Source organism: Sebastes umbrosus, chromosome 10, assembly GCF_015220745.1.
Source record: "Sebastes umbrosus isolate fSebUmb1 chromosome 10, fSebUmb1.pri, whole genome shotgun sequence".
Classification (NCBI taxonomy): Eukaryota; Metazoa; Chordata; class Actinopteri; order Perciformes; family Sebastidae; genus Sebastes; species Sebastes umbrosus.
The window spans coordinates 20,191,095-20,217,952 of record NC_051278.1 but is presented as its reverse complement, the minus strand read 5'-3'; the positions used below and the strand labels follow the sequence as shown (position 1 = coordinate 20,217,952).

General features: G+C 40.0%; 1 protein-coding gene across 1 annotated transcript in view; it reads left to right on the top strand.

Moving 5' to 3' along the window:
• Positions 1–951: 951 nt before the first annotated feature.
• The window catches only part of chrm3a (cholinergic receptor, muscarinic 3a), a 114,872-nt gene continuing 88,965 nt past the window's right edge, over positions 952–26,858 (top strand). The window contains exon 1 of the mRNA XM_037782523.1: positions 952–1,376. The gene's annotated coding sequence lies outside the window, so the exon portion shown is untranslated. The remainder of the gene's footprint in view (positions 1,377–26,858) is intronic.

The window sequence follows — 26,858 nt, the reverse complement described above, 5'->3', positions numbered from 1 at the left end:
AAGTGTCAAAACACATTCAGTTTCCACTTGCCTTGTTTTTTCCCACACATTGGGCGAAATAAACAAGTGAAATGGTGATTTTTCCAGCTCTGGTTTAACACTTTCATATAGTTTGATTTATGTGTAAGTGTCTGCAGTAGTTTCCAAGATTTAGACCACCTCTTCACTGCTTTTCTCTTCCTCTTTTCCTCCGTATTTACTTGCATCTTTGAGAGTTCCTAAGCCCCACTTGCCTTGTTTTTTTCCCCACACATCGGGTGAAATAAACAAGTGAAATGGTGATTTTTCACCTCTGATTTAACACTTTCACATAGTTTGATTTATGTCTGTAGTAGTTTCCAAGATGTAGACTGCTTTTCTCTTCCTCCTTATTTACTTGCATTTTTTTTTTATACTTTATTTTTTCCCTTTTTTCAAGACTGTTTTCATATATGCAATCCACTGTTTGTAATTACAACAGTCTATAAACCAACTATTAAGTAGATGAGCTTACAGACAAACCCATCAAGAGCACTAGTGAAAACAACCTCAACATTCAAGTGTCTGTAGTAGTTTCCAAGATGTAGACCACCTCTTCGCTGCTTTTCTCTTCCTCTTTTCCTCCTTATTTACTTGCATTTTTGAGAGCCCCATCAGAAATATTAGTTAAAATAATAATAAAAAAAGGCATAATTTGGACCTATTTGGGCTGCTTTACTGCGCGTAAAATAGATAATTTGCTTGCAGAAAAACAGAAGCACTCCTTTTGTGTTTTTTAAAATTACAGCAGAATCATTTCTGGAAACAGACTGCAATTAAAAAAAAACACGACATTGCTTGTGCCAAATGAAATGGCTCAGTGTTCTGGTGCCAAACGAAACAGCTTGAAGCTTTTGGGTTGATGACACTGTCCTGTTATTAAAAACGGAAATAGCGCAGACTCTGACACAGATACACCCTGACCATTTTTGATCCTGCACGAAGTTTGTCGTCTCCATCATCTGTTCCCGTGTGCGTGTTGAGCTCCTACACTTTTTCCCCCAGAGCTATTACATCTATGAATGAATCTGGAGTCTTTTTATCCGCCGGGTGTGCCACCTGCCGGTGCGTCACGGCCGTCTCTGGACCAATCGTGACGCACTGATTCTTCGTGCGCCCTTGAAGAAGATCCCGCGGTGCTCCTCACACATCACCGTCCAATCTGCGGCTCGGTGACGGTAGAGAAGAGCGAGCCTCTTTAGTAGATCTGTGCCGTTTTAGCGCTTCAGATTCAGATGTGACTAGATTGGACTGCCGGAGCTGCTGTGCCAAAAACATGGACCCGTGACAAGTTTGGCTGGATTGCCATTTCCACATCTACTTGTACTGCTTTTGACTCTACTATTGAATGTTATGAGGTAGGTAAAAATCAGACTCAAAACTGAAAGTTTTTAGAAATATTGTCACAGCAAAGTATCTGTTCTTCTTCTGCCAGAATTGATTTCCCAGCTGCTTTATTTTGGCACGTGTTTTAGCCTAATGTAGTCAGGATATTATTGAAAACTCGTATTATTAGATGTGCTTTTGGTTTTAAATGCAAGTTTTGCAAAGAATAGAATAGAAAGCTTTATTGTCATCGTATTAAATACAAAGAGATTCACAGTTTGACACTTCTGGTCAGTGCTTTAAAACAAATACTTGACAAGACTAAACGAGGCAGATAAAACATATAACAGGTAAAACACACACACACAGTTTTAAAGTCAATAAAACAGGTAAAGTAGATGTAATAAATACATATAAACATAAGTGTTACACTAGAAGTATAAAATATATATAAAAAATAGATGTATTGTAAACAGAGGTAATTGCACTTGTAAAATAGGTAGATGTAATAAATAAAATATAAACAAAGTTGCACTTGAGGTGTATATTGCATCAAGGATATATTGCACAGATAATGTGTTCACATTCAGTGTATTAATATTGCACAAGTGCTGCTGCTGTCTCTGTCAGCATCCTCATACCCAACCCCTCTGTGCGCTCTGCGCTCCTCAGATGCTTCTCCTCCAAACGCAGCTTCTCAAGCAAATCTGTAAAGTTAATTAAAAAACAAAAAAGAAAAAACATTAATTTTCATATCTTGAATCCTTTCAATGTGAAAGTTAATGAAAAAAAAGAAGAAAAAGCATTGTGATGTTTGATGCCTATTGTCCCTCTTGTGGCCCATTTTTTTTTTTATTATAGTGATCAGATAATAAAGTATTTGTTACTGCATTGGCTGTGGACAAGAGGAGGAAATTAATTGTGTCCTTACATGGCAAGTGGAAGGCTTTCATGATTTGGGGGTGACTGTTTATTTGTGATGCCCATAGATGGCAATGTGAAGGAATGTTCCCTCTCAGTGACCTGCATGGGGGTACTTTGACATTGTGCTAGATAATGAGTAAGAGCAGAGGGAATGGCATCTGTGCCATTGTGCAAATATTTTCCTTTTAGTTCCTACAGCTGCATGTTCTTCATCACAGGCAGCCACGGTGTGAGTTTGACAGTCACAAACTATTCCCTCCATGGCTGCAAAACCCCGATAGTTTAACATTTTAATATGTTGCATATATCAACATGACCTGCGGTGTTTTTATATCAACATATCAACAAAGCCATTGTTAGGGAACAGTGCAGTCAAGTTGTGTGTCATGGTGAATGCACGGTCTGCTACTAGTCTGTTAAAGGTGGAGCAGGAATGTGTTTAGATGATTGTGACTTTCCATTGCCTGCTGTGGAGAGAGAGACGCAGTGAAGGGCATTCAGAAAAAAGAGACAGTTGAAGGAGAAGAGAGAGAGAAAGGTGAATAGAGCTTTCCCGGCTTGATTTATTGTTTGAGCCACAGTCAATATTGGTTGACCAATATTTTTTCAGGCTTACCTCTCTTGATAGATGGTTTTGTTGTGCACAACGCTACTACCGTATTGATCATCATTATGACTTTTCCCCAAATGGGTTTGTGTGGGTGGAGGATAGTACATTGTGACATTGTTGGTGATGGCTCCAAGTGGGATGAAAATGTTTTTGCTTTTACCTTTCGGCTGTACCTGTGGTTCTGCGTGGGTGCTGCACACGGTGCACAGATGCTTTTGGTTCATTAGTCCCGAGCTTGTGAATATATACTGCTGCTGTTGAAAAAAATAATGTACACTGTTGAGAAGTGCCAGACTAAAACCATTCGTAAGCCATATGTGGGGTGTTATTCTGCTATAATTTATTGGAACTGAAACTCAATCTTTTTCCCTACATTTCATCAATAAAGGAATGTTTTGACGTTTTTTTAGGAAAAACTACGATCGCTTTCGTTCAATACACTCATGTCTGTACGGTAAATCTGATACTACATCCAGCCAATTTTAGCTTAGCATCAAGACTGGAAATAGGGTGAAACAGGGTGAAACAGCTAGCCTGGCTCTGTCCGCAGGCAAAAAAAATGGCCTAAAAGCGCCTCCAAGCGGCCGTTCACATGATGTGTCTAAAAACACTTTGAAAACGCCAGCTGTGCCCGCTTTCATCCTTTTAATCCAAGGTGCCTGGGAGGTTGCGCTCCTGTCACACCTGCCATTACTAAGCAACAAAAACCCGCTCGCTGCGATGCCGATGATGATGAAGTTGCACTATTTTAGCAGTAAGCCTGCACTGACTATATTAAATAAAAGTCAAAACAAAGATAAATGGATTTCCAGCACCGAAAATCCCTCACGGTAGCTTCACTGCTTGATTTGTGTATGTGTCAATTTGGCTGACCTTTTAACAGGATATTGTGACGTCCTGGGACGGAAATGGGGAAGCAAGTAAAATAGCCCGTGGGACAGATGGTAAAGCTCTGGGAAGTCCTGCCTGCACTAAAGGAATTAATTTCTCCTCCGTATATTTACCCTAGACTAATATTTATGGAAGAAATAAAAGATTATCTGATGGCTGTGATTGGTTGTTCCTCGTCACATGACATGCGGTGTGCGTTGCTGCGTTCCAAAAGTTGAAGTCTTTGTTTTATCTTAGAGCGCAAAAATATAGGCCCTCGGAAACTAGGGATGCTAACCGATAACCCGACCCTCGTTAACTGATTATTAACCCTTAACCGACAAGATTAGTGCGTGTCACCCAGCGGTGCTATTTGTAGTGCCTAACAAGCTGGCCAGCTGCAACGATAAGTTGATGAACAAACAGGTTAATTCCATCATTTAGAGTCCCCAGTTCACCCGACTGGGAGAGTTAGCAGCCACGATGCTGCGTGTATTGTCGTGGACACATGCAGCCACTTTCCCAGTAAGTCACCACCTCATCATTTAGTTTAGCTGCAAGGTTGTCAGCTGTGTCACCAGTTTTCCTGGTGTATTCTGTCAGCCCGGCATTAACGTTAGGGAGTGTTCAACAGACCGTGTGTGTGTGGCGGCGGTGAATGTTGTCGCACTCAGTGTTAAACGGTTAATTATTAACATCTCTATCGGGAAAGCTTGCGCACCAGGACACTTTCACTTTTGAGCGCACCTTCCGTGCGTCTATATTGACCACAGTAGATTTGAGGGCACAAAAAACGCAGCTTGTGGACGGCCCCTAATGCTCACTATTTAATTTATAACCAATTTCTTTACGCCTTACAAAAACCCAAGAGTAAATTCAACAAGTTGTGGTGCTTGGGGTCAGATTTTTTTTGCCTTCAAACTGGAACAGGTTAGCTGTTTGCCCGGTTCCAGTCTTTGTGCTAAGCTAAGCTATTTGGCTGCGGCTGTAGCTTCATATTTACAGTGCAGACATTGCAACTCTCGTCAAGAAAGCAAATAAGGGTATTTCCCAAAATGTCGAACTTTCATGGTTCATATCAGACAAATCATTTTCAGTTTTAAATGGAGGTTGGACAGATGTGTTAGGCAACGATTGACACTGGTGTGTTATCATTTCAAAAAGGACAGGTTGAATAAAACACAACAAGAATATGTGATACACATGTATGATTAGGTGAACATGTGAGTATGTATGATCCAAAAAAAAAGCATCAAACAGTAGGCGGTAACCATCAAGCCGGCACCACCAGGCTACTTTTAGAGCAGGCAACAGGAAACAGTGATGGGTATTTTACAGGAGTCAGCTGGCCAAACAGACAGGCTAACTCCCCCATTGGGTTTCATTAGAGCTTGTCTTGATGTTAAAGCCTGTTTTAATCCACTTTCACAGCCATGCAGACCACAACAGAGCGAAGCGCAGCATCTATCTTTAGACAGCACATGGGTAGAAACTTTTCCATCTCAGTTCAGTCATTAAAACAATAGCACAAATTCCCCACAGTTGGTCCTAAAATGTCTCCGTTGAAGTGTTTTTCTTTGTGCTGGTAATCTCCCGTGCTGATGGGAAAGGTGATTCAGCAACAGATACCAAGATGTCGATCAGTGTCTGCTCGTTTCACTTGTCCATAAAGAGATGTATTGTGTTTATGAGGCGCTGCGCTCCTTCCTTGTTCCTCCAGTAAGTAGACAAGCTGCCTGAGGGTGCGATTACAGTAAAGCCTTATGAAGTGAGCGCTTGGCCTCTTTGTCTTTGTCTCCACTCTCTGGGAAGCCACTGTTGTTGTCCCCCTGTTCGTAGCACCTGTTTAGTTTCAGAGACACAGTGCTGGGAAGACACTGACTTGAGTGGCCTGATGAGAAGCTGGACGTTTTAAGCAGAAATATATTTTATATTAGGGGTGGGGACAAAATTTGATTTACCTATGTATTGCGATTTTGTTTTAAAAAGAAATTGATTTTATAACGCCATAATCTATATATTTGCTTCATTTGAGTCTATGCGGAGGTAGAAGGAAGTTACCACTTTTATTGTTGTAATCTGAGTAACATGACGTCATATCCGTTCCGTATCCGTCAACCAAAACAAACCGCAGTCGGCCGCAGCGAGAAACAAGAAGAATTCAGTGGAGGGTCTGCGGGGATGCGACCTGCACGCTCACATTTTAAATCTACAGTGGTAAACACTACACATACAATAAAGTATGGAAACATTTGCCAGGAAAACCAGAGCTAGACATCACGGCTAAAGCTGCATGCTAACTCTGTCATGGACAGGAAACGTTATCGTATTGCGGTAACGTGCGGTCAAGCCAGCCGTCACTCTCATCTCTGTGGTCAAATCGGCCGACGCTACAACTGTAGAGCACCAACGTCCCGGATGGAGCTGACCATGGATGTATATAGAGAACGGAGCTGACAGGAGGGCTAGCAACGGACTTGGCGAAGTTAGCGGAAGTACACACGTGTGACTACGTCCGGTTTTCAAAGGTGTTAACAAAGGGAGCTGTATGTACAAACTACCTATATGGAAATAAGATTGATTGGATTATATTCACCAGAAGTATAAAACATTACATGTCCCATACTGTATAAATTAAAAAAAAAAAATACCACTAATTTGTGAGGGAAATCATCTTTATTCTTTGATTTTTGGGTTGCTGGAAAAAATTAAATAAATAATGCCTGACAATGACTGATATATTTGATTTCAGGACATCTCTGACTATATAAATGCTGAAAATCAAACATTTTTAATGTATCCATTTAGATATTTAAAGTATATGACTTAACTTTTTAAAGTTAAAAAAGTAAACAAAAATCACAATAAATCGTAACATTGAATCACAATTCTTGTAGAATCGCAATACTTAAAAATCACAATACATATCGATTCGGCACCCAAGTATCATGATAGCATCAAATCGTGAGATAGGTGTATCGTCCCAGCCCTAGTTTATATGTCCATCAATTACGATAAGTACATAAGAAGGGGTTTTCTCATAATTATATTGGCGCCTAATGCAAATAAAATGTTATTGACTTAACTTTTTTTGTCGTCTCATGGTTATATTACTTGCAATAATGGCGCCATGCGGATGCAGTTGAAGCTTTTATAGCTGACATAACTGACACTCATCACTCGCTGACCTTTTACAAGTTGTCATAAGCCGAGCTGGAGCTGCCCCTTATTGGTGGCAATAAGGTGCTCACTTCAGGGCTGTTAACAACTGCTGCTCCGTGTTTACCTTCGGATATTGTGTATGTTCAGCAAACAGCAATCCGCACACACACAAATCAAGATAATGCAAGTGAGATATAGTTCAAGGGTCGGGTATTGGGCAGGAAAGGCAGGTTGATTTACAGAGGCAAAGTGGAGGTCAGCAATGTTATGTACATACAGTCGGTTCCCGTAGGTCTTTGAGGTATATAAACTCTCCGGTGGGCTGACAACTGTAAATGTTGCACTAAGAAACAGCCCGCATGCCTTCCATACTAGTATTTCCATACAGTTTGCAAATGTCTAGCAAGCTGGCACGCTCCACTGCACCAGCAATCTTTATTTTTCTTCTTGCCTCTTTGAACGTTTTTCTTTCTTCAGTCCAAATTCTAAGTCATTCCTTTTCTGTCACCCACTCTGTCTGTCACATTTCACTGCCCCTCTCTTCTCTCTCCAACTGTCTCACTCTCTTTACTTCTGCTCTCTTGACAACGTAAACCTCACTTGAGGGAATTCAGATTCATGTCTAATATATGACTGCTCTTTTATGCTCTGTGCCTGTGCTTAGCAAATAAATCAATACCAACTGGCCCTCCCGTCATTTTCAGGGGCGGTCCGGGGGGATGGATTCCAGGTAAAAAGAGAGCTGTACTAAAAGGAGACAGGGAAGCGAGACAACAGAGAATGATAGAGCGCTAGTGAAATATGTAGAGCTTACTGTGAGAGTGAATCTGTACCAGCTCCAGCTCAACATGTTGATGGATGTTTGACTTGGCCTGGACTAACTAGCCTCTAACCCTCAATATTCAGCTGTATGTTTCTTTGTCCCGATTAACGTTGCTCTCATCGATGGCTTGTTTATTATTCTGAGTTAATGTAGTTTCACACAGTATCGATTACATTAAAGATTAAACTCTAACATGCAGCACTGCACGTTCTTTTTCTCACTGGAGCACCTTGATCTCTTAAAAAAACTATCCACACAGTAGCTCTGGAACATTGAAGCTTATGTAAAACTAACAATTATCTCTTCATAAACAGTTTGAGGTAATATGAGCTGCAGTGCTTGAAGTATCAGTACTCCTCTTATTCACATGTTGGTGTGTGTATCGGCCGGTATCAGCAGTCTCTTGCGACTTATTCCTATTTATTCATTATTTCTTTAAGCCTGTTATACTGTGTCAGACATAATCAGTTGTGGTTTTATTATTATACTAGGGATATGCATCTTCTGTAGTTGGCCTTTAATACTCCTAAAGTGCTTTCCTGTGTTATTTTGTAGTATCGCTCTATAATACCAGGTTTTTGACATAAAACTATGCAATTTTACATAATTTTGGACCATTATTACGAATTAAATTATTATTATTATTTATCACAGCCTCCGTCTGAAACTTTTAAATAATGTTTCACTCATTATATTTGTTCACAAATAAAAAAAGTTATGACGAACAGTTCACTAATTTTACAAAAAGGATGTGAACATTATATCGATAAATTACAGCACCTCGTGCGTCGGCTCAGGCAGATGCTCCCCACATTGTTTTTATGTTCATACGGCTTATGAATGCCAAAAACACTGGGGGCTGTTGTGATTCGCCATTATGAATCTCCCAGGGAACCTGATATGGAGAGTACCGGCAGCTTGTGAAAAGTTCCAGTACGCAAGAAAAAAGTCACGCCGAGGAGTAAAACAAAGAAGTGCCGGTACTGCATACCAGTGTGTACAGGCCCACTTCGAACACTGAGCTGAATGTTTAGTCTTAATAAACTCTGTGGTTTCTTGTAGGGACTGGTGGTCATTGCCAGATTAAAGTGTTAATAAGATAGCAATTAGCCTCTGTTGACACATTCATATCGGCTTCAGTCTCATAACGCTCTACAGCTAATGATCCTGAGAGTAGCTCAAGATCATGTTTAGAGAGCGCTGACTAGATGCCTGTTAATTGGATGAACTGCTTCTGTGCATGAAGGGAAACTGAAAGTAGGAAAGAAGAAAGAAAGGAATAAATGTAAAATACTTTAACCACCAGGGGAAAAAAATGGATACAACAAAACAAAATACAAAGACACCTTCTAAAGCATTTTAAAAAATTGAGGCTGAAAACACGATGCTGCCATTCTGCAATGCATCTTTTCCCTTTTAAGCAAACGCTGCCTTGATATTTTAAGGATAGAGTTACTCTTTGAGAGTTATTGATTCTTGTTTTCCACATTGCTGAATTCTCCAAAGAGCATGTCTGCCTTCTTCATCCTCCTAACAATGCAGCGTTCGTTGTTTTTATTTATTTATTTCCACAAAGGGATATGTTGTCTGAGGCAGAGCCATTTATGTACGATTTGGATAAATGCTCACAATGAACTGAAACGCTTCCATTCATCAAACGTATTGTCTGGCACACACAAGGCAAGACTATACGATGCAATTTGCAGTTATAGGTTATGATTGCAAAGTGACAGAAATGTCTGCCAGCGGGATATTCCATTCAATTTTTCAAACTGAAGGACATCACATACTGTGACATGTTGTATGCACTGAATAACGGTATGATGGGGTTAAAAGCAGTGATATTATACTTAGGCAGAGATGAGTGGATAGAACGCTGTCACACCTGCTAGGGGATGTAATGAATATGTATGTGTTTAAGGTAATCTATAATTCATGATGAGGATCTCCCGTGACAGACGTTGGTGTAGACGAACAAACATCTGTTGTTGGTTCAATAAAAAAATGCTCCTTTAACTCTTAGATGCTAAGATAAGTCAATTTTATTTCTATAGCCCATTATCACAAAATCACAATTTGCCTCAAGGGGCTTTACAATCAGCATACAACACCCTATATGGAAGAAACCTCGGGAAGAGTAACAGAGGAGGGAACCTTCCGTGATGACCATGCAATCTGATTACATATCACTTAATATGCTCAGTAGGGCTTTCGGTAAGAATCTGTAGGGCTGGGCAATAATTCAATATGATGAGTGATAGTCTTTCAATGGAATCGTATCTTGATGATATCATATATCGAGATATCATGATAGACAACGATGTTGTCTAAATTGATAATTATAACAAGCGCATACTAAAATTACTCGGAAAATCTGAATTGATAAGAATTATGCTCATGGGAATACCCCAGCTTAGTTAAAACTATCCTGTGTAAATGTATTGTCTCAACCTGTATTGTCAAAAATGTGTGTGCGTGCATGTAAACATACAGTAGTCATGTTTACATGCATGGAAATATTTATTAATTTTTCGCTATAATTTTACTTGAAACTGTTCATTTTGCACTAAAGTTCTTAATTACAGTAAATGAGAAAATACTCAGTACCTTTCATTTGTCAAGTATTTAATTCACACAGGAGTGTACAAAATTGTTATTTCATATAGACTATTTATTGACTTAACAGAAAGCATGCTATATCGTGATATATATTGTTATCGAGATATGAAATGACAAGGGCTGTCAATCAGATTCAATATTTAATGGCGATTAATCGCATGATTGTCCATAGTTAATCATGATTAATCGCAAATGAATCGCACTTTTTGAATCTGTTCAAAATGTACCTTAATGTACCAAAATTTTGCGTAAGTTTTTTTAGCCTCCTTTCCGACAAGCTACTTTGACATGGTACCAATGGTTTCCTTAGGTTTTCTAGTTTCATGTGATGCCAGTATCTTCACTCTAGCTGTAAAACGGAGCCCGCTACAACCTAAAAATCGCAAGTTGCGTTAATGCGTATAAGAAATTAGTGGTGTTAAAAGAAATTTGTGTTAGAAGAAGACCTAGAAATGACCTATATCAATATAAAATATTTTGGGCATATCGCCCAGCCCTACTCTGGCATACGGTACGTTTATTGATTCTGGGTTTATGATTCAATATATTGCGATATATCGCGATTTTTTAAATCTGGTTCTAAGAAAACTGTCATCTTATAAAGAAGACACCGCCGTTTGCATAAAATCAAAGTAAAATAAGTTAAAATTTGTATGCAATCAGAACAGCGAGATCTGCATTTGCATTTATCACAGTTCCTGTAACATCCAACATTATAGCGCTACTTTTTTTTAAATCTGAGCCACCGTCCCACAAATCTTTGTATGCAAACTATTAATTAAAAATCAATACAGTGTTTTTGCGAATCAATAAAGTATTAAAAAAAACATATCACGATGCTCAAATGTATGGATATTTTCTTACACCCCTAATGCTCAAGCACATATATTTCTGGGATTAGTGAGAATACCATATCATTATCAGTGTGAGATGATTGCTGATGAATCAAATTGTACTAATGTCACAACAAGAACCTCCTAATTTAAAACTAAATTGAAAGTGTTTGAAGTCTAATCACGGCAACGTAAAAGTTAGATTAGATGCTGCTGTGTGATTAGGTTCCTGTCAAAACCGATTTGCCAGAATTTATCAGCAACTGAGTTCTTTTTAGGACCCTGCCGTGAAATCATTTTTTTTGTTTTCTCCAGTTGTTTGCTCCTGGCTGACACCCTCTCGCTTTTGTAATACAGCTCATCAAGCACAAATCAAGTGAGTCAAATTGTGTGTCAAGCACAACACGCATCCTGACTAAATCACATTTTTTGCCTTTGTAATGTTCCATCTCCAAATCGTGTCAGAGGTTGTGGTGAGGTGAACTTTCTAACATAAATGATTTATCGTTGCTCCTTTATGCCTTCTTCATTTCACACCATTTTTGTTTTCCACTGGAGGAAAGAGGCAGCATGTCATGAGGACTAGGTTCACCATATCAGATTAGTTTTTCAATTTATGGTTAAGACAAGTGTAGACAGTATAGCCGGTGTAGTTGTACATAGATTTGGACATATTTAGGACGTTTAAGAAATGAAATTGCTTCAGTCTCATGTTTTTTTGTGGATCACCGCTCGGTTTAATCTACATTCAGCAATGTGTCTGCACTGCTGTTGTTTTGACATCGTCTCTGTTAATGAGCCTCCGTAACTTAGCGTGAAGTATAGGCCCCTCTTATATGTAACACCTGTCACACAATTAAAACAGTGTGAGGAATGTTTTTCCAAATCAAAACTAATCACCAACTACTTGTGGAGCAGCATATGGCACACGAGAGGCTGAATGGGCTGGCCATTATGTCTACTGAGAGGATCACAGCCGTGGGTGTCAATAAAGGACACTGTTGAGGATTTTTACACGATGCCAAGCTCATGGGACGCAGTTTTAAAATGGTGAGCGAGTGCTTTTTCAAGGGGATTTGGAGCTGGTGATTGGCCGCTGTGCCAACCTGTTAGAGCTAATATCTCTGCTGCGTCGCTGCCAGCTGTGTTTTTGATAAGATTTGGGCAGAGCTGCTGTGCAGAACAGCAGCGTTTCTATAAGCTTACTATACAGTGTGTGCTGTGGTTTAAACTCCTGGACTCCTGGTGTTCAGCTTAGTGTCTGATGTGTTGTGCTTTTCCTCTGCTACTGAGACATGAGTTATGTCAATTTATAGACATCCCAACAATAGTTGATGTGTTAAAGAGGAACTATTGTGCCTTTGTGCTTTTTCCCTTTCCTGTAGTGTGTTATATAGTTTTTTGTGCATGTAAAAGGTCTACAAAGTTACAAAGCCAAAAGGAATTACTCTCCCCCACAGAAACACTGCTCCTGAACTGCCTGAAATGACTTGCTTGAAGTCCCGCCTTTTCTTCTGTAACATGGTGATGTCACCAAGTAAGTCATTTGCATAATACCTGCCTAGTGGATGGTTTGGCAAGCCCCTCAAACAAAGCTAGTTAGAGTGGAATTGGAGCGGAGTCTGAAGAGTTTGGTTCGGTTGACCAATCCCAACTGTGTTGGCCAGCTGACCAATCAGAGCAGACTGGACGTTTTTGGGAGAGGGGAGGCGTGGGAGGGTCAAACAGAGCGTTTCAGACAGATGGTGAAAAGAGACACAACCAGTAGGAGAAAAGTAAAGCGTTTTTTTTTTTTTTGTAACATTTAAGCATTTAAACATGATCTATTAGCAACCCAAAAAACAACTATGCACCTGAAAATAAGCATAATAGGTCCTCTTTAAGTTGTTGATTTGGTTTTGTGACAGTGACTGTGGTTTTAAAGGGTTTTCTAGCGTATTAAATTCAAAACATTTTCTGTAAAAATCAGTCTTTTTGGGTGCATGTACAGTATATATGTGTTTGTATTGCATACATATGCCTTGAAGTGGAGGGCCCATTCAAAATTGTGTTCAAACCAACATATTTGTATTTCTTATGAAGCCCTTAAGAAAAACATTTGTGCTTTATTTTCCCTGAATAGTACTATTAAGAATTTGAGCAGATGTTGCAGTCATGCTTTCAGAGTCAGAATCAGAAATACTTTATTGATCCCCAGGGGGAAATTGGGAAAATATTTTGGGATCAAATATTGATTTTTACTTCAATGTTACAGTCATGGAACTAGTTAATTGTTTATGCAGCTGGTTTTCATGATACCAACTCACCTGATTCCTCCGTCCTACCGAAGTTTCTTTGTTATACCTACACTCTAAAAGATGCTCGAAGGTTGCGTCTTGTTGTAGCTTTATGCCTGTCTCAGTATTATCACCAGCCTGAGTTCCCACCAAATGTCAAAGTTAGACTGACATGTTCAAAGTAAAGTCAAAATGAACAACTCTACTTGAAATTTCGATTTCCTAGTTTTTGCCCTGGAGGATGTGTAAGAGTGCCAATTTGCCCCATTCTTTAAGGGAGTTCAAACCACTACCTGTCTTTGAGCCTTCCTCCCTCCTCAGTTTGATTGACATTTCAGAAAGAGACGGGGAGTTGTAGAAGTTGTACCAGGCTAGGGCGAGATGTAGAGCGAGCCCTCTGGCTAAACTCTGTAGAGGGAAATTAATCCAAGCCAACAAGACTTGCAGCCTCCAGGCCACTGAATCAAATCCGCTGCTGACATTTACATGAGTCTAAAGCAACAAAAGGGAATGAAAATCATTTTACTCCAATTTGCTCTCTTGTCGGTGTGCGTCTGAAGAAGTGTGTGGTTCAATACTTTATTGTCAGTGTTTTACTGCACACAGTGAGGTCCTCCCGCTGGATAGGTTGAAAGCAGATACAGAATTAGACAAGAGGGACGCAGATGTACAATGTTCCTTTGGGGAGTTGAAGTGTTTCATAACAGTAACAAGGAGACAACAGCCTGATTATAAAGTGGAGTCAATGAAACCCTCTTAGTCCATCAACCAAATTAAAAATGTTGCCTTCAGGCTTCCATCTTAACAATTAGCTCCTTACTCCTTTTACCTGCAGGCCTATATATTAAGAAACTGTACAAATAATATTAATCACAATACTATTACACTGATAGAACACACCTTTTTGTAGAAAAATTACAGTTATGAATGATGAATAATCAGTGATAGTAGTGTACTGTTTAGCTGTAAAATGAGAAAGTTTGCTCCGGCTGGTGGGCGGTGCTTGGTATTTCCTCAACTGATCTCATCATGGCTGCCGGATCACAAACCTTCTCATTTTCCAGCTTAACAGTACACTACAAGATGTTTCTGAAAACATTTTATGTGAGAAATAGGCATTACAGTTACAGAATATTGATTTATATTTGATCAGCGCTGCCTAGTTTGACCGTTTGATCAGAGTTTTCGAGTGATTGACAGCTGCTCAGAGACAGCAGGCTCCAGCTCGGCTCTGATTGGTTGTTTTCCTCCATTCTGTGAAATCTTGCAGATGCCATTAGGAGCACCAGGGGACACCAGAGAACACACAGGCAAATTATTTTTTTCAGATTACATTTGTCATGCTCTGCTGTCAGGATATAGTGACTGTTTTATAAAAATATTTTTCTTTAATCATATTTGCTCCAATTCTACCCATTGCTGCTCTAAATAGCACTACAACTATGTAAAAATATGCAAGTCACAAGAAGGATGCAGTATGGGTTTTTTTAACCCCCAAAAATTGAATTAAGGAAATGAGGTTTAAAGCTTTAATATCAGTTTGTGCCAAAACCAACAAAAGTAAAGCAAAACCACAATTTTGATTTAGTCTCTAGGGTCCAAAATCCCTGTCATGACCAGAGAATGACAGCTTTCCCTCGCTGGTATTTTCATTCCTGCATGTTTTGTGGATGGACCGATGTAAACCTTTACCGACTCCCTAGGGATTACTTCCACTTAGCAAAGTGATAATAATCTGGAGCTCATCGCAGGAATGTGTGTAACTTGGCATGGCATGAAAGCATTGTGGGAGAAGGGCAATGACATGAATCACTGGAGTAGGTTTTAGGATCGGTCATCTGTATTGTGTTCATCCTTATCAGCTGTGTGAACTCACTGGCAATAACAGGCACAAGCCTTATCGAACAGCTTTGTGAAGGAAAAGTCGAAGAAGTGTTTTTGTAGCCTTCGATCCAATTTCAAATCGGCGCAGCACAAGCTCAACAGATTCGGAGGTATTACAGAAATGGGGGAGATTTGGTGGAGGACTAGACAGCTAGAGTACATTAACTTTAGTGGTGTCTTTGGGATGAAACGCAGGCCAGAAGCAAGAGAGGATGGATGGAATTGCCTGGCATGTCTCCATACAAAAGTTTCTGGCAGGGTACGTTGGTAGAAAAAAAAAGGAAACTGTTTATTGGCTTCATACCCTCAGTGTTTCTATGAAATGTAATCATAACCCGAGCTGGGCATATTTATTGCATATACAGGCAACACACTGGAGTTGCGGGAGCTTATTATTTATCAATATTTATTCAGCTAAATATATGGTGTAAACATGAAAATACAATGGTTACATCAGCTTGATTTATAAAGGCTGGATTCCAGGCAAAGAGCGCAGTTTAAATCTTTTCAAATCAAAGCGGCAAACAAGGACTTATTCTCCAGCAGTAGCAAAGCTGGCAGAGGCACACAGCAAGACACCATTTTAGTTTCAGTTTGGGAAATTTTAGCTGCTTCAAACAAACCTTCTTGCACTGAGGAGGATGAAGTAGCACAGCTATTAAGCACTAAACACAAAGTACATGTGAGGCTGATGGAAAAGCCATTCATTTTACAGGTATTTGGTCATAAACAAAAGACTGACTGTTTTAAATTTTGACCTTACGATGGTGGAAAAGTCAGGGGATCACCAAAGTGATGACAAATCATACTGATACCTGATATTCTTTACTACTTTTAATGGCAATCCATCCTGTTGTTGAGCCATTTCACTCAAAACCACAAATGTCAACCTTGTGGTGGTGCTACAGGAAAGAGATCTGTCCTCTGGGGACCATGAATATCTGTACAAAATTAAAAACAGTAGTTGTTGAAATATTTCTTGGCTGGCCGACAGTGCCATCCATAGAGCCATGCCGCTAACGTGGCTAAAAATTCAGACTTTGGTGTTGCCCGGTGGCTTTAAAAAAGATACTGTGGCAGACAACACTGCACACTTCTGCAGTTTGGTTTTATTAAAAAGACAAAAAAACAAACATTAAAGTGATAATTTGGGTGTTTTAAAGTGGGGTTGTATGAGGTATTTATCCATAGTCAGTGTATTACCTACAGTAGATGACAATTGGCACACCAAAGCAATGTACTGCTGTGGACGGGGCCGGCAGTAAAACATATTTTAGCCACCTAAAAAAAAGGCTCACCTAAAAAAAAAATCAATATCAGTTTAAGTGTATGCTATATTAAGAATATTTTTGCCGGTTTACCTTGTCGTGAGACAGCTATACAGTCAATGTTTCCGACAGGGAACTGAAGCCGTTATCCATGCTCTCGCCAAAGCAACCAGACTCTATTGAAAATAAAACAGTAATTTTACCTCGCAGAACACAGGAGTTGCCAGTCAACTGCTGCCTCTTTGATTAGTTTGTTTGTGTGATTGTGTGACTTTGGTTAGTTTGCATTCACCAAAGTTGCACAATAGCACAAACAAAACATTTTTTAGGGGGGCTTTTCTTTTAGGCGGCTAAAATATGTTTTGCTGCCGGCCCCGCCCACAGCAGTACATTGCTTTGCTTCTCTGCGGTAACTCCTGTCTGCTTCCTCAAAATGTGGGCGTGCTCACCATCATCTACAGTAGGTAATACACTGACTATGGATAAGTACCTCATACAACCTCATACAATTAGTTACTAGCTAATTCCTGTATGCAATCCCTGGGGAAACAATTTTACCTGTGGCCACTGAGATGAATGGTCTGAGAACAACAAGCAAGTTTTTACCAGGATTATTTAGTTTTGCTGCATATAAAAAATTAACAGATGCTATAGTGACATACTAATTCTGCACAGAGTGGCTTTAAATAATTAAAACTTTCAACACGGCACTGGGATCTAGCAAATACCGTAAATGCTGGGAGTGTGATTACAGAAAGCTTTGAGCCGGTAGGATAAATTGCTGCAGCTCTTCTCCGCTCACGCACTCGTGTTCGCAATGATATTTCATTTAAAAGGCTACATGTTGTCGGTGACCCTGGGTAAACTCTGCTGAAGTTTTCTCTCAGGCTGTGCCACCTCTTTGTTCCTTCCTCTTTGCTGTCCATGTTTATTTAACTACTGTTTTTTATCCAGATTAGTCTCACTAAAGCTCTTATATTAATCTCATTAAATCTCTTTTTTCCTTAGAGACATGGAGGGGCAGTTACAGTTTTATACTCATCGGCTTCATTTTCCTTAAGCTGCTATCATTACATCAGTCACATTCTGCTTAATCCTGAACTGCTGAGAACCACCAGGGGAGCGGGATCACAACTGTGACCTCTCTGCTGCCTCTCTATTTATTATTTGTACGGTAGATATCAAGATCTGAGGTGATATAATGAATTAACAATGATCGACGGTTCTTTGGAGAGCAAGTGAAACAGTCTGAGTCATTTCCCTGGTTTGGTAATGACCCCTTTTATTGTATCACAGCTTTGGCAGCAAGGTTGAGTGCAGCACTTTGCTCTCCATATATCATAATCAGGATGTGGCAGTAGTTATTTACATAGTTAACAATCCAGTGTTTGGGCTCCTCCATGCTTAGTTTCCAAACACTATCTTTTACTAATGTGAAGAAAGTTAATCACATTACTGCCAAGTGTGTGTTTGAAAAATAGTGGCTTGGTGGGGAATTGAGACTGCTTGGCTGTTGTATTAAAGGCTTTGTCACTGTAACATTAACAAGGCAAGAATGCTGATGAGGTCTGGAGACTCCAGACAGCCGGAATTCCTCGACTCGTAGCTTTGACTCTTTTCAGCACCAGGTGTCCCTGCTGATTAGAGCTGCTGAAGGTTGAAAAGAGAAACCTGTCAAAGTGCGTAAAACATAGATAGTTTATCAGTTGGTCATAACATTTTAATCAGGTTATTTAATTAAGTGGAACAGATTGTCTGTGCAGATGATTCAGATGCAGCTGTTTGGTAGATAATTCTTTAAAGGTCTAGAGCATTAATATTGCGTCAAACAACTATTTGCTATGTAAAAATATAGTAGAGTGATGTCTACCTGAGCAGAGAATGAAGTCACCCTCTGTGTGTGTTGGGACACAAGCTTCCCCGTGCTTTGTTGACATAGCCAGGCCGGTTGCACGTGCTTTGAATGCATGCTAGTGCACTTGAGCGAGCCTCACGCACTGCTCTCATACAGCGTTTACAGCTGTTAACGCCGTCCTGACTCATAACGCCGTTGCGGAAGCGTAGCACCTATCCTGTGGTTCCCACCCTGGTTGGCACTGTTAGATCTGTCAGCAGTGTTTGCCATTGTTTTCACTGTTAGTGCTGTTAACACCCTTAGTTACAGGTCGCTTACTGGTCGTGTCTAGAAGGTAACCTGCGAGTTGGGTAAACGATGGTTAAGGTTAGGCATTGATCTCAAATAGTTAAGGTTAGGATAGGTCGTCGGGCAGCGAGTCTCGCAAGATTTTTTGCAGATTTCAGATCAGATTTTCCAATTTGCGGGTCACCTTCTAGACACAACCTCACTGGCTCAGCCAAAGAGTATAGAAGCAAAGAGACGAAACTCCGATGTTTTTCCCGGTGACAGCCACTGCTGCCATTAAGGACTGAAAACGCCTATTATAATATTTTATTATAAAGCAATTTTGGTACAGTATGACGATAAAATAGAAATAATTATGTTTTACTTGTACGGCACCTTTAAGGCAGACTTTTAATGGCGTCCGGTAGTCGCTTTCAGTCCAAAATGGTGGAAGCGTCGCTTTGCTGCTGGCGCTGATGTTGCAATGGAGTGAACAATTGACTTTCACTTCTTGACAATATCTGTTTTTTGGTTCAGATGTCGCCATGCTGAGAGCCATGCAGAGGCAATCGGGGTGCATCCCTGCAGCTTTGACAGGATATGCTGATTTAAACAGCTTTATACTTCAATGCTTCCTGTAGAAACCTGTCAAACAGGCTCTGCATCATACTGGTGTATCTGACCCTCTTCTCAACATGCGGACAATAATACAGGTACTGTAGCTTCCTAAGTCATTGAATGCTACTTTGACTGGCTGCATAAGAGACTGGGAGATGAAATAAGAATCCATTTGTCTCTTTGTGAAATGGTTCAAAGAGCCATGAAAAAAATTAAATGGTAGTTTGCATTCGAGGCAGACGCTTTTCCCTCGGAGCTGCAGTCACTTTTCTTTGTTTTACAGAACAAACTCGAAAGCACCACTATTGCCAAAGGATTAACATTTTCAGTTTAGTTATGCAAGTTTGTTATCATTACTTCCCCACCATTTGAGCAGTAACAATTTAATACCTCAAAGCAAATAATTACAATGTTTCTGTCACTGTAAGGATGTTGTTTTAGTTTTCCTTCTTGTTGTAACATAAATGATAGAATGTGCAAGTATCTGGCAAGTATGAAAAGAAGTTTTAATTATGTCATATTTTATTGAATCAGTCTTGAAAGTGTGTCCCTATTAGGAGTTTTTTTGGGGGGTGATTTAATATATCCCTCTCTGCAGGGGAATGAAATGAGAAATCCCTCGTCTTTTAATATGCGCTGAATTTATTTGCTTGCAGAGTGCTGCTGGGGCATCGTTATTCCACAGTTTTTAAATTTAGTCTAGTATTTATCAACAGCATTTACTCTACTTTTACTCTATTTTCTCATTGATAGATATACTACAAAAATGCATATACATTGATTAGATTCTATCTCAGGAATAGACATATTCCCTCACTGCCATTATTGGAGCCTTGTCATCCTGATTGCACGGGCGTGTTCACATTCAATGCGACCATCAGTCAGTTGTAGTGAGAGGACGGGTTCCAACCTAACACAGCGAGGTCATTCGATCTCTGCTCCCGCCTCATCCATCAGAATGACATATGCAGATGTATCGCTGTACATCCATAAGACCTCTAGACATCAGGGGCTCTATATATTTAACCTTCTCATAAGTCTTGTCTGAATAAGACGATCCATTTCAAACTGGAAACTTTAAAAAAATCTGGTGATGTGTTATTTAATTTTTCTGATATTAAGCTTTTTAATACATTAACACAAGCTCAAAGGCTCGACTTAAAGCGGCAGTACGTAGAATACTTTTGGCATCATTGGGCAAAGATTCCATAATAACCTTCCAGCATATTGTATTTCAAGTGTTCTGAGATAAAACTAGACGTCTGCACCTCATCTTGGCTCTGTTTTCAGGCTTTAGAAAATCTAGCCTGTAAAGGGAGACTTTGGCCAATCACAGGTCATTTCAGAGAGAGAGCATTCCTATTGGATGTTGATTCAATTGAGGGAGCTGTCAATCACTCACAAACGGTCAAACTAGGCAGCGCTGATCAAATATGAATCAATATTCTTTTACTGTAATGCCTATTTCTCGCCTCAAATGTTTTCAGAAACATCTCGTAGTGTACTGTTTAGCTGTGAAATGAGAAAGTTTGTTCCGGCTGGTGGGCGGCGCTTTGTATTTCCTCAACTGATCTCAACATGACTGCCGGGTCACAAACTTTCTCATTTTACAGCTAAACAGTTCACTAAAAGATGTTTCTGAAAACATTTTATTCAAGAAATAGGCATTACAGTACAGAATATTGATTCATAGGTGATCAGTGCTGCTTAGTTTGACCGTTTGATCGGAGTTTGCGAGTGATTGACAGCTGATCAGAGACAGCAGGCTCCAGCTCGTCTCTGATTGGTTGTTTTCCTCCTGTCTGTGAAATCTTGCAGATGCCATCATATGTGCCCCAACTCTACACACTGCTGCTTTAAACACGAATTTGACTTAATTAAATAATTAACACGTGCGATCCCTTTGGGTCGTGACAAAGACAGAGAGGAAAAGGTAGGCGGAAGGGATGATATAACATTTGTGAACTTGAACAACACTCTCCCTAAAATAGAAGCTAGAGAAGCAAGACTCTAATCTGTGATGCTCGGCTGAATTTACAGCCTTGAGGTGATCCGTGGACGCAGGAGATTAAGAGGTTTGTAGACTCGCATGTGCAACCCGAAAAGAGCTCTCGTATTATAGTTCTGAACCAGAGGAAATAGTCTTATGTGTTGGACACAAACTGTCCCAAAGCACATCATCAGTGCGGTGTGTCTCTAAATGGAAAATGCATGTACTACACGTTCTGCAATTGTGCAGTTTCCCCACATTAATAATCCCACACTGTTTTTCTACATGAACTATCAATTTTTTATGATGTCCTCTACAGCATCAAGCACCCTGCAGACTCAACAGAGTCCTAAGTTTATTTTTTTTTAGTTACACTTCTTCATCTTGTACCTCTGAACATATGGCGAGGCTAGTGAGGACTCAAGTGACTGGCCTGAATAAAAAGAAAATGGAAAATTAATTTAGAAGAAAGCCCCAGGCAGAGCAAGCAATATATCACATTTATAATGAATGATTATGAATGTCAAAGTTTTTGGGTTTCAGATTTCTTAAGAAGTAGTTAAAAAAAAAAAAAATGTGGATCTGAGCAGCACATTGGCGTGTTCTTTTTAAAAAAATCCTGTGGTTTTACAAACCAGTGGTGCTTTTAACTTCTTCTCCATGGATATGGGAATAGCTGAAGAGATGTCATGGTTGGCGTTGGATGCGTGTAAATCCATTTTCCTCCATCACCGGCTCACTATTTGCTTACATTGGGCATAATGAATCATTAATTCACCGCTGTCACTTTGCAGCCCACAGTCACTCTGAGCAGAATTAACTCCTGATCCAGCAGAGCAGAGAAGGAACAAAGAAGTGCAGGAGCATGAGCCTCTCTATATTTGTTTCACTCCAAACAGCAAACTATGGATCCGTTTATATGTTGACGGGATGGCTGTTTTCTAATAAGGCTGTTACGCTGCACTCGCTGATGCGTGTTGTTTTGATTGTGTTTTGCATTTTTATAATTTTATTGTCGCTCATTATTCCTCGACCTCCTGTTCATCTGTGCTGCAGGTATTTTCAGGCTTTGAACAACAGATGAGTTTCTATTCCACAGAGGGTGATAGAGCATTGCAGGAGGTGCTAATTTGTTTTTTCCCTTTTTAAATAAAGTACCATCTCAAACCATAAATAGGCTATTTGTTATAGAATAGTGGTTCCCAACCAGTGGTACTTATACCCCAGGGGGTACTTCTGCAGTTGCCAGGGGAGATGTGGAAAAATTGGAAGTCTGCTAAAGTCAGTTTGCTAAAAGTTGGGAGCTGAGTTATCAGCTGAACATCAATATCGCCGATATTTGCCCAAATAAGATGACATTCACCGAAGGCAGTGACCGAAGTTTATCTGTTGTGTCGCATACCTAAAAAGCAAAATGTCGGTGGGCAAGTAATGTAATCGGTGTATGCCCAACCACTGTGTAACACCTTTAACACCGTCTACTGTGGCAAGCCTATTATAGGTAGTTGTATAGCAGCTAAAAATGCATTTGGAGTAGTTATTATTTTATTATATTAATTAAAAAAAAATTGTAGGAGTGAGTGACTGAGTGATGAAGTTACACGATTGGTCAGCCGAGTGTTGGAGTTTCCTCATTGGCCGTTGCTCTTTCAAAATGAAAAGGTGGGGAACAGTCCTTTAAGCAAATGAGCCCGTCCAGCGCTACGTGTCCGGCTCACGAAACTTGGACCAATCGCCAACTAGGCGACTCGTTCTAAAATGAAACAAGATTCAGCAGTGACATCGCCTATTACTATCTTAAAATGTTTTCAGAAGTAGATTTTGGTGGATTGTCTGGACGGAATAACAGAAAGTTTACGAGCAGGCCACCGTGTTGTTTCCTATTTGAAACGGCAAGCAGAAAACCAGGGAGCAATCAGGTGCATTCCACAGTAAGGTACGTCACCGCTTGAACGGCCAGTTGAGTGGAACAGAGCGTCCCATAGTGTCCTCACCGGACCTGGTGGACATGTAACGCTGGAATTAACATTATAGACATGACCACTGACTATTTGTAAAACAATTTAGCAACAAATTCACAGACTGACCATACACAGTCCAGCCATATACTCGGTTTTGACAGAGTCTTGTTTTTATAATGAAGATGTTTTTGTTTCCTTGACACAAAATGGGAATGAATAACAACAAAAACAGAATAAATAACAACAATAAAAAGTACTTACATCGGCTATCGGCCAAATAGTTTTTTTAAACACTGGTATCGGCCCAGAATTTCACAATCGGTGCATCAAGCTAAAATTTATGGATAAATGGTTGAAATGTCCAGCTACTGCCAGCCCAAATACTAAAAGTACAGTACAATTGCATACTTGACCAAACCAACATAAACACTGACAGTTCAACTGTATTAAAAAGTTATTCCCACAAAACTTTGGTAAATGGTAAATGGACTAAATATTCATTCACACACCGATGTCTGAACCTTTAGCAGCAATTTGGGGTTAAGTGTCTTGCTTAAGGACACATCGACATGTGACCAGAGCAGCCGGGGATCGATCCACCGACCTTCCGATTGGTGGACGACCTGATCTACCCTCTGAGGCTGCCCCAACTACATATATACGTATATATATATATATTAACTTTATATATATTAAATAACATCCAGTTTAAAAAGAGTTCAAATGAACACATTTCTGAATTATTATAGATGATGCATTTTAGTCAAGTAGACGAGGCACCGCTAAGAACTTAAGTGAAAGCATCTCTCTCGGATGATGTAGTGTTTTTAATTAGTCTGGATTGCTATTCCATAATATCTCGTTAATACCCAGTTGAAATCAATGTAGTTACTGTGGAGACATTAGCATGCATCTCAACATCATTATCTCTTCACTGGATAATAAACTGTGCCCCACAGATAAGGTCGCTGGCATCCCAACGGACAATGAGGCAGCTGCAAAATTAAATAAATCATAGACCGAGAGACATACTTTGTAATTTTGTTAAAGGACCGTAACAAACCCTCAAATGACTTCCAGCTCACTGCTGATGTTTTAAACTCATCTGTGAGCTCCATTGAGTCAGTATATCTTTAGAAGTTCTAACTTTTAAAGTTAGTGTTGTTCGTGTTGAGGCAACATGTTTTTGAAACAGAGAAAATGTGCAATTTCTTAAGATGACTGCAGGTAGCCTGGTATTCTAAAAACATATCCCTTGGTTTTATTCTCACCGGCTGCAGGGCTCAGTTTCTAAATCCTTTTCTCTTTTCGATTCTGTTTTCCCTTCTGTGGTCCTGAGGAGAATTTTTTCCAATAAGGCTGGTTGACTGCTGCTGCTCGTCTCTCTGTCTTTGTCAGGTCCTGTGGCAGAGGCTCAGCTGTTCTGTTCCCCCCCCCCCTCCCTACAGTCACACAGGCATAGAGACACAGCCGGTCTAATTGGTAATAACCCTTCAGCTGTCATAACTGTGGTTCACCGCAGCTTTTCGGAGAAAAGTGAAGACGGTGGCGTTAACACGCTGGAGTCTTATAGCTTACAGCATTACTGGGATATGTTGTTTGTGTTTTACAGTTCAGCATGTTGTTGTTTGTCGTTCTCTCTCTGCACAATTATTAGCTTAAACTACAGATGTTCCTATTCCATTTTTATCCTTCCTGATACCGATTCCGATATCTGAACTTGCGGTATCTATCGATACAGAGTACAGATCTGATACCAGCGGGATAAAAAAAATATATATGGTTATTATCATCATTATTATTTAACAGGCTGTTTACTACTAACCATGTATGGATGTGATATGATTACTATCTGTGTTGTATGGCCTGGCTCAGGTTAAACCCTTTGTAGAATTTGAACAAATACAGACAGAGAATGAATGCAATAGAACTTTCTTTTATTATTCAATTTGTCAGTTACAAAGAACATAAATACATGAAGTTAGGAATGAAAAACAATTCTGTATTCTCTTAGCTGTCTCCTCAGTGGACAGCCTGTGTGCTAAGTTGTCCTGCAGGGTGTAATATTCAAACACCCTATTTTGGTACTGCCGCCCCTCGGAACGGAAGCCTTACATACTAAACATGTCGTGACGGCGAAGATTAATTTATTTCTGGTTAAACAAGTTTTTTTTTCTGGGTTAATAAATTATGGTATCGGATCGGTGCATAGACTGGCGTACTCGCCGATACCCAATACCAAATTTTAGGCAGTATCGGACACATTTCTGATACTGGTATCGGAACAACTCTTGGTTAAATATTGTACTTTCTCTTTACAAATCCTGCACAGATACAGCGCAGATCTTTTCCCCATTGCTCATTTTTCCAATATGTTCTCTCAGTGGAGATCCTGTCTGCTCCTCTCTGTTTATGACTTACTGTTTGTGCAGCATTAAAAGGTCAAATTGGACAAATAACTTGTGAAAAAGAAAAACAAATGTCCCAAAGATGTTGTTCCCAAGATTTCTAAAGGCAAGTTTTCACAACACGAGTAGACGTAAAATTCTCTCTGAAGCGTTTCCTTGAAAACACAAACACTTTTCAGCATTCTGTGTGTCGAATTATGGCCACGACATATTAAAAATCACCCAGTGAGCCGCTCACTGATCTGTGAGAAAAAGCTTTGTCTTCATCTGTGTGTTTGTTTGTGTGAGACATACAGTGTGATCTGATTTAAGGAACCAAAGGGAGCGGGATTTTATAATAAGTTTGTTCTGCTGATGTTTCGTTATTGAAGACCTTTTGCCTACATTTTTCGCTTCTTTTTTTGGAGCCCACAGGAAGTATTTCATGACTATTAGCGGTCTCGCAAGACGTAGGTTAGAAATAGCTTTCGCCCGATGGAAGGCCATCTTTATATGAAAAACAAGAAGTCTTTTGTTGGTACTGGCGCTGAGACAATGCAGTTAAATTCCTTTGTGCATGAGTGATTGTTTCTGCTCTTTTGGGACATTGTAATAAAGCCTTCTTTATTTTCTCATTCTTTCGTGTCTCAACGGGTCCTGAGCTAAACGAAATTGGAATGGAGTGCAGTGTTTTGGAGTCGGTGTTCTTCCATTTCTGATGACCGATGGCAGGAGAGAGATGAAAGGCCTAATGTAAAAAGCCATGCCTCTGCTTCTTTTCCTCCTCACCTCCGCTCCTCTGTCCTCCTTCCTCACCTAACGCTGCAGTGCATCTTTTCACAGTCATGAAAGAATGCAGAGGGGTCCGCCAGTCCTGTTCATATAAAGAGCACAGATGCAAAGACACGCGCCCTGTCATCCCTTCCATACTCCTACTTTATCCCATTCCCGCTTTTCTTTCCACCTTGTTTCCGAGGTACAATATACTTTATGGGAGAAAACAACCCACGCAGTTTTGCCTGAGTGAACACGCTAAGAGCTTTGAGCTTTTGGGATTCGGAATTCTTTTATGCTACTTTGTGTTATTTGTGCTGATGAAGCTCCGGGTGATGCCTGCAAGGATACACATCATTTGTCAAGCAAACTGCCTTCAATTAAATCAAACAC